We start from the raw sequence: 19,869 nt of genomic DNA on the forward strand, positions 1-19,869 counted from the left end.
CGCATCTTTTTCATTGACACAACGTCACCAGCAATGCCGTAAATCGCTTTTGACAGAGCAAACGGATTCAGTTTCCATCTGAAGAGGAAATCACTAAATAACGAGACCAATGGTCAGATTTGGCTTTGGAGACTGTGTCATCATCAGAAGATGAACTATCCTCTAAAGTACGTTTGAGTTGTTTTGGGGGTATCATGGTAAAGTCATAGAACTTCATCATCCCAGCTCCCCACCCACCACGGAATATCATAAAGACAATGCTATATCCCAGTGGGTTTCCTACAGACAGCACTAAGGATACTGGGATGATATACTCCAGCAGAAGTATCAATTCAAGATCAATAAATCCACCAGATTGACCCATGAGCCATCGCCTTCTGGGCATTAGACTCTAGGTAAAAACAGCTTGGTTAATGTGGCATCAATATATCAATAGATATTACTGGTCTACAAGCTATATGACAAAGGCCCATTTACAAACATTTGAAAAAGTCAAATTTGAGCAAAAACAATGAGAATGCTCAGGGCTTGGCATGACCAGCAGATTGGTCGAACCGGGCCCATTCGACCACCCGTCTAGGCGAAGTCAGGGCCAAAGTGGTGTATTGAGCAACAGGAACACGGTTGCAAGCTCCTATTGCCCTCAACCACCAGGATCCCTTCCTCCGCCGACACAGGGCCGCAACCCACGGCAAACGGGTTGGTGGACCAAATATCCCCCCGGGTCCACTACGGGGGTGTCGGCGAGCTCTTAGCATTACCCAGCACCCACCACGAGGAGGTGGCTCGCCACGGGTGCCATTAACCGTAACAAACACTGAAATGGAATACATGTGTATCCTAAAAAACTGTCGACAGTGGACAGTAAAAACACTAGAATATCACAGATATGAGTATAAAACAAGCATGAAAAACTAAAACATTGTAATTAAAGAAGACAATGCATTATAAAACACGGGTTATAGAGTGCCAACAACAGAGGGTAGATCACCATACTAGGGACCATGGGGACTTACAGTACCGTTGCTACCTGCATGGACTCTAGTTGGATTTACACCATCCCTTCAGCTGCTGGCGAGTGTACAAAATGCGAGCCAAAGTTAAAACAACAGGAGTACTAAGATTAAAAACCTGGTAGACTTAAATTTACTATGAATGTTTTTGTACTTACGTACCCTCTCAGGAGGACAATAATTTTACGATACTTCAAAACCTTTTGAGGGTACAGCCACTAACAATTCTAGTAACGAATCTAAACTACTAATTATTAAAATACATCTTTTTACAGAAACATATTGAAAAATTCAACGAAAAAATCAATTTATTTTAAAAAACCAATAATGAACGCTGGTAAAAAGATCCTTTATTTTAACTGTAAAATACTTATCGATGGAGAATTCAACACACTGAAGCAGAATATACTTGAACGTAACTCTCTCATCACAAGGGATACGGCACCCATGGCGAGCCACCTCCTCGTGGTGGGTGCTGGGTAACGCCAAGAGCTCGCCAACACCACCGTTGTGGACCCGGGGGGATATTTGGTCCACCAACCCGTTTGCCGTGGGTTGCGGCCCTGTGTCGGTGGAGGAGGGGATCCTGGTGGTTGAGGGCATGGGAATAGGACCAGTGTTCCTAATGCCCAATACACCACTTTGGCCCTGACTTCACCTAGACGGGTGGTTGAATGGGCCCGGTTCAACCAATCAACCCCTGTGCATAGATAATATGTAATTGCACAAAATTTGATTTGGAATTGTTTAAACTTTAGTCTTGGCACCCTTTGTTCAGAATATAATTTGACTTGAATTTTGTTTACATGAATTCTGCCTAGAGTCTTATACCCAGAAGGCGGTGGCGGTTTTTCTGCTGGAGTATATCATCTGAGTATCATTGGTGGTGCAAGTTGGAGACCCGCTTGTGTTTAGCATTGTCCTTTGTGATACTCCGTGGTGGGTGGGGAGCTCGGATGATGAAACATATATACTACCTATGGAATACCAAACCCCCCAAAAACGCAATAAACGTCAACTTGACAACGATGATGACGACCAACGACCTTCCAACTCAATCGACTATTGGCCACGATTTTTAGTTTTAGAAACTGTAGACAAGACGCCACTGAAACTTAACCCTTTCGCCATTTCCAAGGGTATACATGGCATTGCAGGTGAGGTTAAAAACGTTAAACGCTTGCGTTCAGGCTCTCTGCTGGTTGAATGCAACAGAAAACAGCAAGCAAAGAACCTCATGTCAACAGAAGTATTTGTTGGAATTCTCGTCTCTATCACTGCCCACAGGACTCTGAATACCAGTAAAGGCATAATCAGAGACAGAGATGGATTGTTTGCTGATATGTCAGAGTAAGATATTGCTTCTGAGATGAAAGATCAGGGAGTGATTTATGTTAAATGATTTACGATCCGCAGAAACAATGAAACGGTCCAAACAAATACTTATCTGTTCTCCTTCTCATCGCCAAATCCTCTGAAGTCTGTTAAAGCAGGTTATTGTAGTCTTTCAGTTGACGTGTACATCCCAAATCCTTTGAGATGTTTTAGATGTCAAAGGTATGGGCACGGTGTTAACACTTGTACCAAGCCCATATAACATGCGCCCACTGTAGTGAGAATACTCATGTCACAGAAGACTGTAACAGTGACCATAGAAAGTGTACATATTGTTCGGGAAATCATTCGTCTTTCGCCAAAGAGTGTCCAGTCTGGAAAAAACAAATGGAAATCAATAAAATTAAATTCACCCAGAACGTCAGCTTTTCTGACGCCAAGAAACTTGTGGAATCTGCAACACATACTGAATCATTTGCATCAGTTGTAAGAACTCCTGAATGTACCTCAAAAGTAACTACCTCGTCGATACATTGCCAGACAGATTTGACGTGGGTTAAAACAAATAATACTCAGTTCGTTGCACCCGAACAGTCTACGCAAACCTTGACATCTTCTGTGAACACTCAGGTGGTATCTAAAGCCGGGTCACAGTCCTGTAGTCAGACTTCATCTGTATCTGGAGAACAATCTTTGTCTCAGCCAACTCACAAATCACGATCAAAAACAAGCTCGAAGAATATTGTTCAAAGTAAAACTGACTCAAGAACAGAATCTTCAAAAAAGAGTGGCAGACCCCAGAAGGGTTCAGAAAATCCTGTAAAAGTATTTAATAAATACGGATCGCTTGAGGCCATGGAAGTGTCAGAAAACTTCCATCCCAGGGCACATAGCTTGTCGCCCTCGAAAAAGGTGAGGGGTAGATCCCCTATTAACCCACCAAAAAGATAGTGTATTCCAATAATATTGTACAGTGGAACTGCAGAGGATTGAGGACTAATTTACATGAATTACAGCTGTTAGTCCAAGATTTTACACCTTCAGCGTTCTGTCTCCAAGAGACATATTTAAAACAAACAGATACATTTGACCTTCGTCATTTTAATGCATATCATTGTTTTTCACCTCCAGGTGATAGAGCCACCGGAGGATCATCCATTCTAGTCAGACAAAACGTTATTCAAAGCCCTGTTCCACTTACTACTAATATGCAGGCTGTTGCTGTGAGAATTACTTTACATGTAGCGTTTACGCTATGCTCTCTATATATTTCACCGTCTTCGGCGTTTGCTAAAACTGATCTTCAAGCTCTATATGATCAGCTCCCGAAGCCCTGTATTATAATGGGCGATTTAAATGGCCACAACCCACTCTGGGGTAGTGTAATTACAAACGCTAAAGGCAAACTGTTGGAGGACTTTTGTTCTGATAATGACTTATGTGTTTATAATGATAGTTCCAACACATATTTACACCCTGGCACAGGGACCTACTCTGCTCTCGACTTGTCACTCACAAATTCAGAACTACTAAATGAATTCGAATGGTCAGTCCACGATGACCTCTGTGGAAGTGACCATTTTCCTACTATATTAAAAGCTGTAATTCCATCTGATGTTCCTCCATCATCAAGGCGGAATTTTAAAAAGGCTAACTGGGCTTTATATGAAACACTGTGTGCTGAAAGGCTTAAACCTGAACGTTTTATTGACGTTCCTGATGCTATTAAGTGCTTTTCTGATAAATTGAACTCCATAGCTGATGAGTGTATACCAAATTCCTCTGCAGTTCCACATATTCTAAAAAAATCATGGTTCAACGATGACTGCAAACAAGCTAGGAAGGCAAGGAAAAAAGCAGAACATTATTTCCGTCGCCATCCTATGGTGCATAATTTAAATAAATTCAAAATTTTAAATGCTAAAGCACGGCGTACTTTTAAACAGAACAAACGCCAATCTTGGCAAAATTATGTATCTAAAACAAACCAAGGTGTGGAACATGGTCCAGAAAATAAAAGGTAAAGGTACTAAATCTACTGTCCATCATCTTAAACATGGAGATCAATTGCTTACTGATAATTAGGATATTGCTAATAAACTAGGTGAAACCCTTGCTAAACACTCTTCCTCTTCTAATTATGTACCAAAATTTCCAGCAATATCAAAAACAGGAAGAAAGGAAAACTATTAATTTCAATTCTGATAATGGGGAAGATTATAATGAAACTTTTTCTATTCATGAACTCCATACTGCTCTTGATCAAGCTCATGGCACTGCTACTGGAGCTGATAACATACATTATCAACTCCTGAAGCACTTACCAGAATCCTGTTTAGAGACGCTCTTATCAGTTTTTGATGATATTTGGACTACCGGGAAATTTCCCTCTTCATGGCGTGATGCCATAGTAGTACCAATACCTAAACCTGGACGTGATCATACGGATCCATCCAATTATCGTCCGATTTCATTAACTAGCTGTGTTTGCAAAACCATGGAACGCATGATAAATAATCGACTTGTTTGGTACTTGGAAACAAATAACCTCATAACAGATATACAGTGTGGTTTCAGTCAAAGAGACTGTCGATCACTTAGTGCGTTTAGAATCATTTGTTAAAAACGCACTGATCAATAAGCAACACGCTGTATCTGTCTTTTTTTATCTTGAGAAGGCATATGATACAACCTGGAAATATGGTATTTTAAGGGATTTACATGACTTCGGTTTGCGAGGTCGTTTGCCTCAATTCATAGCCAACTTTGTAAATGACAGACAATTCCAGGTCCGTGTAGGTTCTACCCTGTCTGATCATTTCAATCAGGATCAGGGTGTTCCACAAGGCTGTATTTTGTCAGTCACTCTTTTTAGCATCAACATCAACAGTTTGTCTAAAGTTTTAAACGATTCAATTGATGGATCGTTATTTGTGGATGATTTTAATATTTCTTGTCGTGGAGAAAATATGCATACTATTGAACGGCAATTACAGCTGTGTATAAATAAAATAAATAAATGGTGTCTTGAAAATGGCTTCAAATTTTCTAAATCAAAAAGCAATTGTGTACACTTCTGCCGTAAATATAAACCGCATAAAGACCCAGAACTATTTCTAAGTGGCACCCCTATCAAAGTTGTCAAGGAGGCTAAGTTCTTGGGACTTATTTTTGATTCACATTTGACCTTTTTGCCGCATATTAAATCCCTAAAAGCCTACGTCTCCATCGTATATGGTGGAGCTTGTCAAAGCAACCTAAAACTACTTGATCCTGTGCACCACCAAGGCCTAAGACTTTGTCTCGGTTCTTTCACAACTTCTCCTATCGACAGTCTATATGTCGAGGCTGATGAGCCTTCTCTCAACCATCGCGGTATAAAACTATCTTTACAGTACATTACAAAATTAGCTTCTAATGAGTCTAATCCTGCATTTAATTGTGTCTTCAATCCTCTTTATGGGGATTTATATAACAAAAAGTCTTCCCTTGTTCCGCCTCTTGGGCTCAGAATTAAGCCATTTCTTGCTGCTTCTAGTATTGAGCTGGAAAATATAGCTCCTTCTCGTCTTCTTTCGTCTCCTCCTTGGCAGTTGGTTAGGCCACAAGTTGACCTAACATTAACTACATTTAAAAAATCAGAAACTAATGAATTACAATACAAACAAGAATATAATCAATTAAAACATAAATATAGCAAATATAAATCCTTATTTACAGATGGGTCCAAGGATGGTGGCGCTGGGGCTTGTGCCACTGTCATTGGATCCAGAACAATATCTTCTAGATTACCAGACAACAGCTCTATTCTTACAGCTGAAGCTAACGCCGTACTAACAGCTCCTATATACATTCAAAGACATCCTAAACATAAACAATATATAATCTATTCAGACTCTCTTTCTTGCCTTCAGTCGATTAAAAATCTTTCTTGTAAACATCCACTTTTAATTGATATTATTGAATTGTATAATGATCTTGCCACTGGCCAATACGACACCGTCTTCTGTTGGTTACCAAGCCACGTAGGCATTTCAGGGAACACAATAGCCGATCTTGCTGCTAAGGCAGCGCTCAACAAATCTGTGACACCACTTCTTATTTCATACACTGATTATAAAGCTAACATTAGATCTTATATCCGTGATCTGATGCAGAAGAAGTGGGACACCCAGGTAGGCATCAATAAATTACATGAAAAAACCCCCTATATTGGCTATTCCTACTTGGGTTGTCAGTCCAGATTTGAAGAGGTAATCATGCGGCGATGTCGTATTGGCCATACTAGATATACTCATTCATACCTATTGAAAGGTGAGGATCCTCCGTTTTGCATCCCTTGAATTCTCCATCATAAGGGATAAATATTTCAATGTGAAAACAATGAAGGACCTTTTAACATCGTAAGTTCTCATTTAATTCTTGGCACAGCAAAAATAAGCTGGTTTCCGGAACACTGAAACCTAGAAGAAACGTCATGGAAACCAACATTTCCAGTTGGTTTCCAGGGAGTTTCCTATAGTTTCATTGTGGTTTCCATGCAACTGAAACTGCACCATTTCAGGATGGTTTCCAGTTCGTTTCATTACCCACTCCTCCAAGCGGGATCCAGTTGGTTTCCATGTACGAGTTTATTGTAGGTTTCAACCTGGTTTCCATGTATGAGTTTTTTTGTAGGTTTCAACCTGGTTTCCATGTATGAGTTTATTGCAGGTTTCAACCTGGTTTCCATGTATGAGTTTACTGTAGGTTTCAACCTGGTTTCCATGTATGAGTTTCTTGCAGGTTTCAAAATGGTTTCCATGTATGAGTTTATTGCAGGTTTCAACCTGGTTTCCATGTATGAGTTTACTGTAGGTTTCAACCTGGTTTCCATGTATGAGTTTCTTGCAGGTTTCAACCTGGTTTCCATGTATGAGTTCACTGTAGGTTTCAACCCGGTTTCCGTGTTGTAGTTTCCAACCTAGTTTAATACCTAGTTTCCATGAACTGAAACTTGCTCGTGTCAGCCCTTTACCCGGTCCTCCGGAAAAGATGTTGTTTCATGTCTCACATGTAGCAAATCAGGTATTTTATACAATTGCATAATGGTAAAAGGCTTCAGGATGACAAACAACAGAATAAAACAAAAATTCATTAAAAGTTTATTTATATTCAACAATATGTTTGTAAACAAATAATATCCGGAATATTCAAGTTAGTAAATGAAACAAAAGCAAGGGAATAATTAGCAGTGAGTACAGAATATTTTTCTTAAACACACTGTAGACCAGCCCATATCACTTGGCTTCCTAGTTTGAAAAATGTTAGCTCTTTCCCCAAGAGAGGAAGAACTGTGTGCTTCTTCTCCTCCGGCCAGTCAATCGTTTCACAGCCTTCCTGCTTTCCAGCTTCTGAAATTTAGAAAACAAACTATCAGTACAAACAAGCATTCGTCTACGATATCCATGGCTAGAGAAAAGAAAACTGTCAAACATTGCTTGAGGTGAAATACACTGAACCCCATGTCCGATAAGCGAAGAGATCAAAAAGTATAAACTGAGCATTTGACATCAAAAGTTTTAATCGCAGAACAGCGTATTGATATATGATAGAGTGCAGGGACATGAAGAAATTCGCCTTTGAAAGCCATAATTTATTTTCTGAATGTTACTTACAATGCACATTATGAGTATAGAACTATGATTTATCCGTTATTGTGAAAAGACATGTTTTCTTAACCAATAATGTGGAGTCATTCAGGCAGACAAGCTATGAATATGGGGTCACAAGCATACGCTGCAGCATAATGTGCTCCATAATATTTAAAACCTTTTAAGCTGGATTTTTCAAAGGATAAATTGCACATTGTTCATTTTGAAATTCCTTGAATGTACATAGAAAGAATCCAAATTAACTTGATATTTTAAAGGTTTCCTTAAAAATTTTAATCTCTGCAAGATGTAAAATGACTAGAATACGTTTACGTACTCTGAACTTTTTGCCGTTCTTTGTATACAAGCCGTGGGCCTCTGCTTTCCCCATACCTTCATAAGTGATCCATCTTGTTCATCCAAACCCATCAAAAAGCTTCTGAAAGGAGACATGTGCATGATGCATAACTATAAGTGAAACATGTTTCCAGTTGGAGGTTACAAGAATAATGACATGCGCCATGCACTTTTACTGATTCCTAGGATTTACATTTGGTTATGTTGTATTTACATTATGTACTGGACGGTTCAGGTCATACATACCTTTTGTATGTCAAAATGAGTTGGTCCTGGCTGCCTTCTTCAGTTTTTCCAACACTGCCCTCCTTTATGCTGGAAACGTAGAAATGCATCGATTAAAAAAAGTCAGGAACTTGTCATATTGCACTCTTGATAACAATAAAGTGTCGAATAAAAAGAATAAATATCAATTTGCAAAGTGTAGAATATGCTAGATGAAAAGAATCCAGGTCAGCAAATTCATATACTATTTTGGGTTGGCAATCCATCATTGTATACCCATATATTCTTTATATACTCTTCGTAACCTTTTCTGTGGGACTAACACAATCCACATTTCTTCATTCAGAGTTCGTTAAATCTTGATATGATAAGCATAACACTACTTACATCAGATGGCAAATCTAAATTATCTCATAAATCAATAATATAAAAATCTTCAATATTAGTTTGAAAACATTGTGAAATTTCAATTTTGAAATCTGGTCAGAGAATCCCTAACCCATAAATGCAAAATGACACACTATCCCCAACTACATTGTTTTCAAACGTGCAAATATCAAAAGCAATATGAAAAGGATTTCTTAAATAAATATTCGTATTTATAAATACGTCTAAAATTTCATATGTATTGTAGTAGTTACTTATTTACGTTAAACATTCCGAGTAACATGTGCTATTGCTTATTTCAAGAAAATAACACTGTACCTGACCAGATCGTGGAATGTTCCTTTTCTCCCGCTGCGATCGACGACTGCTGCTGTTCTCAATTTTTCACGTATCCGAATCTCCAAAGCTTCTATTGTAAATCTCATTGCCATTCTCTTGAATCAGATAACACGGACAAACGTAGGAATACTGTGTTGACTTCCTTGTCGTTACTGGACATACCGGGTGAGAACTGCTTTCAACATAGTCGTCTCAAAACAACTTGGGATCAAGCGACAAAATGGCGGCAACTGGGCGTAGGGGCATTGTGGGTAATAAGAAATACCTCATCCTTTTTCGATTGGCAGGCACGAAATCCTTCTCTGACCCAATTTGGATGTGATTTTAAGACAAAGACTGAAAACGACTACTTCAGTACTTAAAACTGTTGCTTTTATAAAATGTCACGAGTTCGCGTGCCCATGGATTACCGGTTCATTACTTCCGGTTTTGTCTGTCAACACCTGACTCAGGTAAGTTCTATTGTTTTTACAGCTAGCTAATTTTGATAATAGGAGCCTGTTAAGTGGGGACTGCCCCAGTGAAGCCGACACACGAACCCCGACGCACTAATGACCTGACACTGATTAGTTGTCAAGTATTTGAACTCAGTGTCAAAGTATGCCAACTATAAATGCTTTTAACGCTAAACTTTACGCACTGCCTCAGTTTATTGTATAATTCACGTATATTCTGCATAAATATCATCATGTAAGTACCAAACTGACAATTGTTTTAATGACTTATACTAATCTTCCTAAATGCTTACACTCTTTCACATTCCCAGGAGTTGGCAGTCTATAGCCTATATATATATTGCATCATTCACCTTTTAATTATTAATATATATCTGAACTATTGCTATTGCTAAAGTGGCTTTAATTTTATTTATTTTTATACAATATTTTACTGAAAGGAATACAAGCCCGTACACAACTCAATGATCCAATAAGTTATAATTAATATATAATAAAAGTTTGAGCAATGTTTCTATGCAGAGTCAACTCATCTTTTATTCTTGTATATAGATATCACTGTTTTATTATTACTTTTCAGATAAAGCGTCTGATCCTCAATTTGACAAAGCAGACAACCGAAACCTGGACTTGTCCCATTCATCACAATCTAGAGAAACGGAACTAAGTGTGCCTCGCGCACACAGCTGGGCAAAGGCCATTTATAGCCATTCGTCCTTTCACCATTTGCATGTTTAGTACGGTTATTGTGAAGTTTGTGTGCATGGTAGTTGGAATATGATGCTTCATTACATTACGAATAAACAAGAATGTGAAGGTAAAAAGTGTATAGTTTGTTCTTGTATCATCAGTTTGAAGCCACATTTATTATTGTGATATCCACAGAATGATGCGTCAACAATTTACTTTTGTTGTCTTGTCATCTAAGCAATGATACGAATCTACTATTCCTTCCCCAGGCACATTCACATTGAATTATAACACCTCGTCAAAGCTAAGTTTCAGTCAGGAATGGAAACCAACACATGACCATAGCTTCGTGTCAGTTTCCATCACCGGAGCTTAGAGTATCCATTATGGATTCTATTTGGAAACTAGGTAGGTCACCCAGTTTTACTGAATGGATACCAACTGGATGTCAGGATGGTAAACAATTTATGTTACTTAGTTCAAAACAGCGCAATGGAAACCAACGTGAAACTACATTTTCTACTTTTATGTTGGTTTCCATTTAGTGAGATCTGAGAGTTGCAAATTCCAGGTATGGAAACCAACAAGAAACCCCCGAACTTAGTTTCAGTTTGGTTTCCATTTACAGAAATACCAAAATCACATTTCCAAAATGGAATCTAGTTGGAAACTCAGTTAGTGAGTTTCAGGGAATGGAAACCAACTGCATTCCGCAATTACCCACATTACGGATGGTTTCCAGGTTTCTGGAAACCAAGTCATTTTTGTATTTTTTTGTATTTTATTCATGTTACATTAGGTGGTAACACAGGCCATCTGTTCCTGGACCGTGGCGAGTGACTTTTTTGGCGCACACGGTGGTGAGGAGTGACATCCATATCTTCCAGAAGTTGATATTTATTAAATATTTGTACCGGATTCCGTTGACTCTTTGGAACCCGATCTGACTTTTTTTAATAGTTCACTGTCTTGCTAGCATTCACTATAACAGGTGATGGTGAACGAGATTGTGGACGGGAGTGTGATGCTGTTTGCGTGGAAGCAACAGTTTGCATTTCACACGTAGAATAAGTCTCAGTATTCACCCAAGTGGTTTCAGTCTGGCATTCAACTGATTTAACAGTCTTAGTACGTTGCACAGCAAAAATAACTTGGTTTCCGTTCTTGCGGAAACCTGATGGATACTGGGTAATGTAGGTTTCCGCTAGGTTTCAGTTTCAGGAAACGCGCAATGAGAGTTTCCGCATAGTTTCCACAACTGAAACTAACAAGTCTTAGTTTCCGTCATGTTTCCGTCAACTGAAACTGTAGTTGGAAGTTTCCATTTAGTTTCAGTTTACTGAAACCTTTATAGCTGGAGTGAGTAAGTTTCTGGTCTTGCGGAAACCTTGTGGATCTTGGGTAATGTAGGTTTCCGCTAGGTTTCTGTACAAGGAAGATGACAATGAGAGTTCGCTTAGTTTAGAAAGCTGAAATATGTTGTATTATCTTGTTATATTTATTACATATTTATTTGAACAAAAAACAAACGCTGGAAATATTATGATCCAACTGTTTCATTTCTTAGAAAAGCTCACATTTTAATGCAACAGGGCAGTTGCAGTAGTACACAATTCGCTGTATTAAGAAACTGGGGCGCTCAGAGAAGAGTAACAGAATTCTCTGCACACAAGCATTGCTCAGGAAGTAGGCACACTGAATGAAGACGAGCTAGCCAGTACACAAAGTGCTTTGTTCTTCTGTAGATGTTTGTTGGTGTATGCGAGTCCTGGTTAATATCTGGCGAAACATCTGAATCCGAATCAATCAGGCTCTCACATTGTGGTGGTAATAGCTCGCAAACCTTGAATGTGCTGTTAATATCTTGGTCACTGTCAGTGTCTGGAAAGGAAAAGGACATTCAGTTTGAATCATCAATTCAACTGAGAGACAATTCAATGAATGAAACACAGCAATATATATGATAATGCAGATAACATGTATTACAAATATTAAATACGTATTACCATTTGCTCACTTTCAGTTATTACAGTTACATGTATGATACATACATTAAATATATCAAACATGGATAGCAAAGTGACAGTGCAAACTCGATTTTTAGTGAAATCTAAAAATTCTTTGATGACTAACCTGATGAAACATTTGACATTCACCCGAAAACTCTTTACAAACTAACAAACATCTTGTTACGGAGATGGAGATAACGTGTTTTTCTTGAAACAGACGTCTGGCAGTGAGGACAGAAAAGCCGTATTTCTCCTGGAATTTGAAATATATGTATATATTATGCTTGAATCCATGTACAGTTACACTTTGAGTGAGGTCAAAAAGGTTTGTTGTATGTATTAACATAGTGTCAGCTTCATTATAAAGCTATATGAATAATATTGTTATAAAAGAGATTCCCTTACCGGGCATCATTCTCCGAGTTTGTTGGTCCACAATCCATATCTGTAAATCAAATAACTGACACAACGATTCTTTCAGAAATATGAAACTTGAGGTGTGATGATAATGTCAATGCATTGTAGGGCTAACACATGCAACATGTACTGATGGAGAAGGTTTTAATGATTATAAAACAAATATGAAACCATGAAACTGATTAACTGGTACAACTGGATACACAGAACTGACACAGAACATAAGATACTAGATAATTTGATGAACTAATAAATGTATGATGTGACTTGGTTGAAATATTTCTGGAGTACAGATTATATGAATAGATATAACGAAGACATATATGCGGAATATCTCTGGGTACCCATGTTAAAACAAATATTGTAGAAACCAACCATATTTCAGAAACGTATTTCTCGTGATTTTAGGCTGTTTTTCTTGACAATTACTTGTCGCAATGTCCACAAAGAACTGTGTCCCTGCAGCAGAAAGTGCCACGAATAGTCTACAGAAATTATGCATGTACAAATCATAGCCAAAGGGTCAGTGGGATTGTGCTTCATTCTTCATTCACATTGACAAATGAATTAAGGTTTCAAAGAAATTGTGACACATCACCAAATTATATTAGTAATAGTAGTAAAGTTAACTTAAAGGGTAGATAGGGATAGTAGATCTGGGTGTATAACTGAAAAGAACAAACAATGTTAATATTTCTAACCCCCGTGCATGTTGTGAGCACAGTGCGTAAATTACTTACATGGTACGTGGGGGGGGGGGGGGGGGGGGGGGGTCCATCCAGCAGAAATATATCCGGATACTACCTTCTCCTGACAGGATTTTAGAAAATAACTTATTTGCCACAATAAAGTTTCCCATGAGTGCTAAATCAGTAGGACTCATGACGCTCGGGCCAGTTAAAGTAAGGTGAACATGTTTTCACAATTAATCACTGTTAATAATCACAAGGTCTACATATTGATGCTTGACACTGAGAAAAAGCAATCAGTGACGCTAATGCGATGAAAAGACTGCTAAAACCATAACTGCTCACTGTTGTCACTTTGAGTACTTACATTCAATCCGCTGAATTCCACTTTTCACACTCCCCTTTGATGTCGGCAATGTAAACAAATAAACGAATGGCGACAGGATCACGTCCACGCGAGACTATCTAATTGTTAACAAAACAACTCACAACAGGGTGTACCTTCCTCTTTTGTTGTAGAACGAGGAAATCTACTGTCAAATGGTCACATTAGATTTATTTAAAAAAACACAATGACAAAACTGTCTATTTCCCGTGAGTGTTAGCGAGACGCCATCTTGTTTGGCGGGTAGGAACAAATTTGTTTTCCTAGCAATTATTTTTCAAAACTTTAAGCATAAGATGGCTGCGTCGTGTAAACTTTGCCATGGCCACCTCACTTTCCCCAAAAGCACTCGACGAAAGAATTCGCGACTTGGAGAAGAAAGCAGAGAACGGATGCAAGCAACTCGGAGTACCTCGGATGTGTCAGGTAAGACCGAGGGTATTTTATTGTAAATAACGTTTAAAGAAATATTGCGTTAATGACAGAAATCCGGATAGATTATAAAGTTTATCCCGCGAATGTATATTTTCGCTCGTATTATTTTTAAATGTTATCGTTAAATCTAAGTAAAATAGGCCTGAAAAATAAGTTTGTTTATATTCCATTTCAATAGATCGACATGGTATAGAATACACCAAGCTTGTATTTGTAAGTAAATTTCTTAGTACTAACCACAAGTATTTATTTAAGTTTAAAGGGGCAGACTTTTGATTTTAGTGCTCCTGTTAATAGTTTGCAAATTTTAGCGTTGCAACTCGGTTAACACTTGTACAAAAGGGGTGTGTGTGGGGGTGGGGGGATGAATTACAATCTGCATCAAAAAGATCCGCCATATGTAGTGGTTCACTCATGGGTTTACTGGGTATCACCAATTCAGATATATTTTAAAGAATGATAAAAATGATGGACTTTTACAATGGCAACATTTCGGTGTAATTTATTAAATGCAATCCTGGATCATTAGTGAAATGAAATTGTTTACCCCCAAATTCGCTCAGAGGGGTCAGATGTGTTTCTGAACTATTTGAGGCAAACACTAAATTCATATAAGAAACTGTTAGCTCTGCGTAGGATACATTTAAAATTTCATGTAATTTTTCAATAATTTAATACATACGTGTTGAGCATAATCATATATATATATACCTTTTATATTTAACGTATTTGATTTAATCTTTTAGGCTGTTGTGAGAAAAATCTGGACACGACTGCTCCTGGAGGATCACCCTTGTCTATCGAAGGTATGTGCTCATGTTACTAGGTAATTTCACTTTGAATATTTCATTAATTCACTTCCCTACGTACGTTTTCTCAAAATGAAAAATACATGAAAGTATCATTTGCAAATGGATTTGAATAGCCGGTAAACTAAATCAGTTTAACATTACACCTGTGTGAAATTGCCATCAAACTGACCCCTTGATTTTACAATGCTTAATTGCTGCAAGGTTATGTCATGTGATATAACTAAACTTCTTTTATCATGATCTTTATGTCAGTTGTTCACTTACCGGTTGCATAACTTTGGCAAACAGTATGTACATAGAATTTGCACGAAATAACACAAAGGATGGTTAGCCTTTTTGGAAGTTATTTCAAATCATTTAACTACAAAATGGTAAACTTTCAGAACAATATATGTATTCAAAGTTATAAATCTGCAGTTTACTTGGTTGTATAATTTTCACTGACGATCGTTAATTTTAATAGACATTGTGTTGAATGCATAATTGAATGAAGTGCAAGAAAAATGACATTTGTTTTTATTTCAGTAAAGCCGATGACGAGGACTCTATGAATATAGTAGTCAAAGAAACAAGTGACTATATCACGACCAAGGATGGTCAATAGGATCTTGTGAAGGTAATTTTCACTCACCTGCCTGTCATTATAAATAGTTAATGATTTAAATAATAGTGTAAAGACAGATTTATGGATGTTAACTTCAGTAACCAAGCCAGCATGGCATATATAAATACCTTTGCCTAACAGATGAACTAAAATGTGTGAAACATGCTGTATAGTACTTTAAACATTTATTTTCAGAAGCGCTTTGTAGAGTGTGGCGGAACAGGCGTGCAAAAAAACAAAAAAAAAAAAAAGAATGAAATCCGTAAGTATATCTATTCGAATAATAACATGTAACAATTCTTCTCATTACAATGTGTGACAGATTCTAAGTTCCGGAAATATACATTTTAAATGTTTATGGATTATTGCTTTTTACATTCTTAAGATATGTAACACATGATTCAGATCATAATTTCATAAATCATAACATAAGAATCAAGTCAGGTAATGGTGAAATATAAACATGTTATTACACTTCAGTGACTTCATGTCACTTCAGAGCAACAGGTTGTGTGTCCATAAGAAAATAGGATATGTCATTACATGTGATGAACTGCTTAACTTGTGTTGGGGTGATTAATGAAGTAAATAATTTTTCACGACACTTCCTTTTTAATAATTTGCAATCCATCTTGGCATTATGGTTTATCTGTTGATTGATTTTTGTTTAATTTTCAGAAAATTGCACTGCGCATGAAAAGCCTGAAAACTATTGGCGAAAGGAAAGGGTTTCAACTATACTTACCTTGGAAATGACTTCACCAGTTGTGAGTGATGAAGAAGATGCCAATTCATTGCTCTCTTACCCCTTTACCTGGGAATCTAAACTCAAGATGTCTGCACTGGACTCAGCCACAATTTTCAACGCCACCACCAAAGCTAAGGCCAACATGAAGACCAGGATGCGGTATCCAACCACAATGACAGAGATATCCGCTGAAGGATGCCCAAGTGGGCTAGTAAATAGCTAATCGATCACATGAACGTAATTTTATCTGTGATCAATTAAATTTGAATTATTCTCAATGTAAAACTTTAATGGTTTTGATATTCTGATTGTATTTCAATTAATACAATTTTATTCAATCTTAATTTTTATCTATTTTCCAAGAGACCTTTATTTACTTTAAATACATTTTTTGTACTTTCAATGTAACCTAAGTTCTTTATTGCATTTTATTTCATTGTTGTATTGTATTGCATGGTGTGTGTTATTATATGTTTAGCATTGACTGACTGGGGTGTGTTTTTCTGTGTCAGCGTGAGGAGGTGTAGGAGGAGTCAAGGGATGCAACTGTTATAGCATGTTTTTAGAAATATTTTTGTCATAAGTGACAAATATTGATCTGTTATCTAGTGCTATATCTTTTTATTATTTATTAGATATATGTTTGATCCATATTTGTCTGAAAATAAAACAGTGAATCTTATTGTATCTTTTGTTTTTCTTTATGTATACGTGATGATTGTACACAAACTCCTAATATTGTCTTTGCCAACCAGGAGTAACAAGAATGTTATATGCAATGACACACATTGAATGACTCCTGTGAACCCGTGTAAAATGAAATGCTGTGGCAAGTTTTCTGGCAACAGAAACTCTGCGGAAACCTGATGGAGTCTTGGTAACTGAAACTCTGCGGAAACCTGATGGAGTCTTGGTGACTGAAACCCTGCGGAAACCTGATGGATCTCTAACTTAACTGAAACTCAACGGAAACTTGTTGGAGCATGGGTAACGGATACCGTGCGGAAACCCTTAGAAAGTGGGTAATTGACAGTTTCCGTCATTGCGGAAACTCAGTGTAAAAGAACGGAAACTCACTGGATTCTTGGTGGAAACTTAAGTTTCAGTCCACTTTCCATCAGGTTTCCGCACTGCGGAAACCAGGTTATTTTTGCTGTGTTGACGGGTAACAGCTGCAGAGTATGACACAGTTGCAGTTGGATTGCTATCATGTGCAACCAAACGTTTAGCCTCTGCAAAAGTAATGTTTCTTTCATGTTTAAGTTTCACTATCTGATGTTGTTGTTGCCAGACAGGGCAAAATTTTGATGAGGCAGCATGGTCGCCAGAGCAATTAACGCATTTAGGGTTGTTTGGACAATCTAACGTGTCATGAGCACGTTCTCCACAGCGATGACATTTCTTGCTGTTGGTACAAGATTTAGCACCATGACCAAACTTTTGACATGAGTAACACCGAAGCGGGTTCGGTATGTACTTATCAACAGTGATATTGCAGTATCCTGCTTTGATGGATGACGGAGGAACAGGAACAGAAAAGTTGAGCAGATACGTGTTTAAGTTTACAAGCTGACCATTTTGCCGACTTGTAAAACGTTTTACACCTGTTACACCCTGGTCTTTTAGTTCAAACGCTATCTCATCTTCAGACATGTCTAACAGACAACGTTCTCTGTCTCTGACAATGCCTTTAGAACTGTTGAGAGTTTTGTGTGGGGACACAGTAACAGGTACGGACACGAGATGCTTAACAGCTAAGAGTGTAGATGACTGAAACGCTGATTTGCATTCAAGTAATATAAGACCAGATCGCATCTTTTTCATTGACACAACGTCACCAGCAATGCCGTAAATCGCTTTTGACAGAGCAAACGGATTCAGTTTCCATCTGAAGAGGAAATCACTAAATAACGAGACCAATGGTCAGATTTGGCTTTGGAGACTGTGTCATCATCAGAAGATGAACTATCCTCTAAAGTACGTTTGAGTTGTTTTGGGGGTATCATGGTAAAGTCATAGAACTTCATCATCCCAGCTCCCCACCCACCACGGAATATCATAAAGACAATGCTATATCCCAGTGGGTTTCCTACAGACAGCACTAAGGATACTGGGATGATATACTCCAGCAGAAGTATCAATTCAAGATCAATAAATCCACCAGATTGACCCATGAGCCATCGCCTTCTGGGCATTAGACTCTAGGTAAAAACAGCTTGGTTAATGTGGCATCAATATATCAATAGATATTACTGGTCTACAAGCTATATGACAAAGGCCCATTTACAAACATTTGAAAAAGTCAAATTTGAGCAAAAACAATGAGAATGCTCAGGGCTTAGCATGACCAGCAAATTGGTCGAACCGGGCCCATTCGACCACCCGTCTAGGCGAAGTCAGGGCCAAAGTGGTGTATTGAGCAACAGGAACACGGTTGCAAGCTCCTATTGCCCCCAACCACCAGGATCCCTTCCTCCGCCGACACAGGACCGCAACCCACGGCAAACGGGTTGGTGGACCAAATATCCCCCCGGGTCCACTACGGGGGTGTCGGCGAGCTCTTAGCATTACCCAGCACCCACCACGAGGAGGTGGCTCGCCACGGGTGCCATTAACCGTAACAAACACTGAAATGGAATACATGTGTATCCTAAAAAACTGTCGACAGTGGACAGTAAAAACACTAGAATATCACAGATATGAGTATAAAACAAGCATGAAAAACTAAAACATTGTAATTAAAGAAGACAATGCATTATAAAACACGGGTTATAGAGTGCCAACAACAGAGGGTAGATCACCATACTAGGGACCATGGGGACTTACAGTACCGTTGCTACCTGCATGGACTCTAGTTGGATTTACACCATCCCTTCAGCTGCTGGCGAGTGTACAAAATGCGAGCCAAAGTTAAAACAACAGGAGTACTACCTGGTAGACTTAAATTTACTATGAATGTTTTTGTACTTACGTACCCTCTCAGGAGGACAATAATTTTACGATACTTCAAAACCTTTTGAGGGTACAGCCACTAACAATTCTAGTAACGAATCTAAACTACTAATTATTAAAATACATCTTTTTACAGAAACATATTGAAAAATTCAACGAAAAAATCAATTTATTTTAAAAAACCAATAATGAACGCTGGTAAAAAGATCCTTTATTTTAACTGTAAAATACTTATCGATGGAGAATTCAACACACTGAAGCAGAATATACTTGAACGTAACTCTCTCATCACAAGGGATACGGCACCCGTGGCGAGCCACCTCCTCGTGGTGGGTGCTGGGTAACGCCAAGAGCTCGCCAACACCACCGTTGTGGACCCGGGGG

General features: G+C 38.2%; 2 long non-coding RNA genes across 2 annotated transcripts in view; both read right to left on the minus strand.

The window, feature by feature from the left end:
• Positions 1 to 19,869, minus strand: part of LOC137282314 (uncharacterized) — a 322,596-nt gene that overhangs the window by 221,203 nt on the left and 81,524 nt on the right. The gene's annotated exons all lie outside the window — the stretch shown is intronic.
• Positions 8,381 to 9,380, minus strand: LOC137281691 (uncharacterized). Its single transcript, XR_010956754.1, has 3 exons — positions 9,269 to 9,380; positions 8,585 to 8,653; positions 8,381 to 8,420 (listed from the first exon to the last, which is right to left on the minus strand). It is a non-coding gene; the product is annotated as an uncharacterized lncRNA (long non-coding RNA).

Source organism: Haliotis asinina, chromosome 4 (genome assembly GCF_037392515.1).
Source record: "Haliotis asinina isolate JCU_RB_2024 chromosome 4, JCU_Hal_asi_v2, whole genome shotgun sequence".
In the NCBI taxonomy this organism is placed as follows: Eukaryota; Metazoa; Mollusca; class Gastropoda; order Lepetellida; family Haliotidae; genus Haliotis; species Haliotis asinina.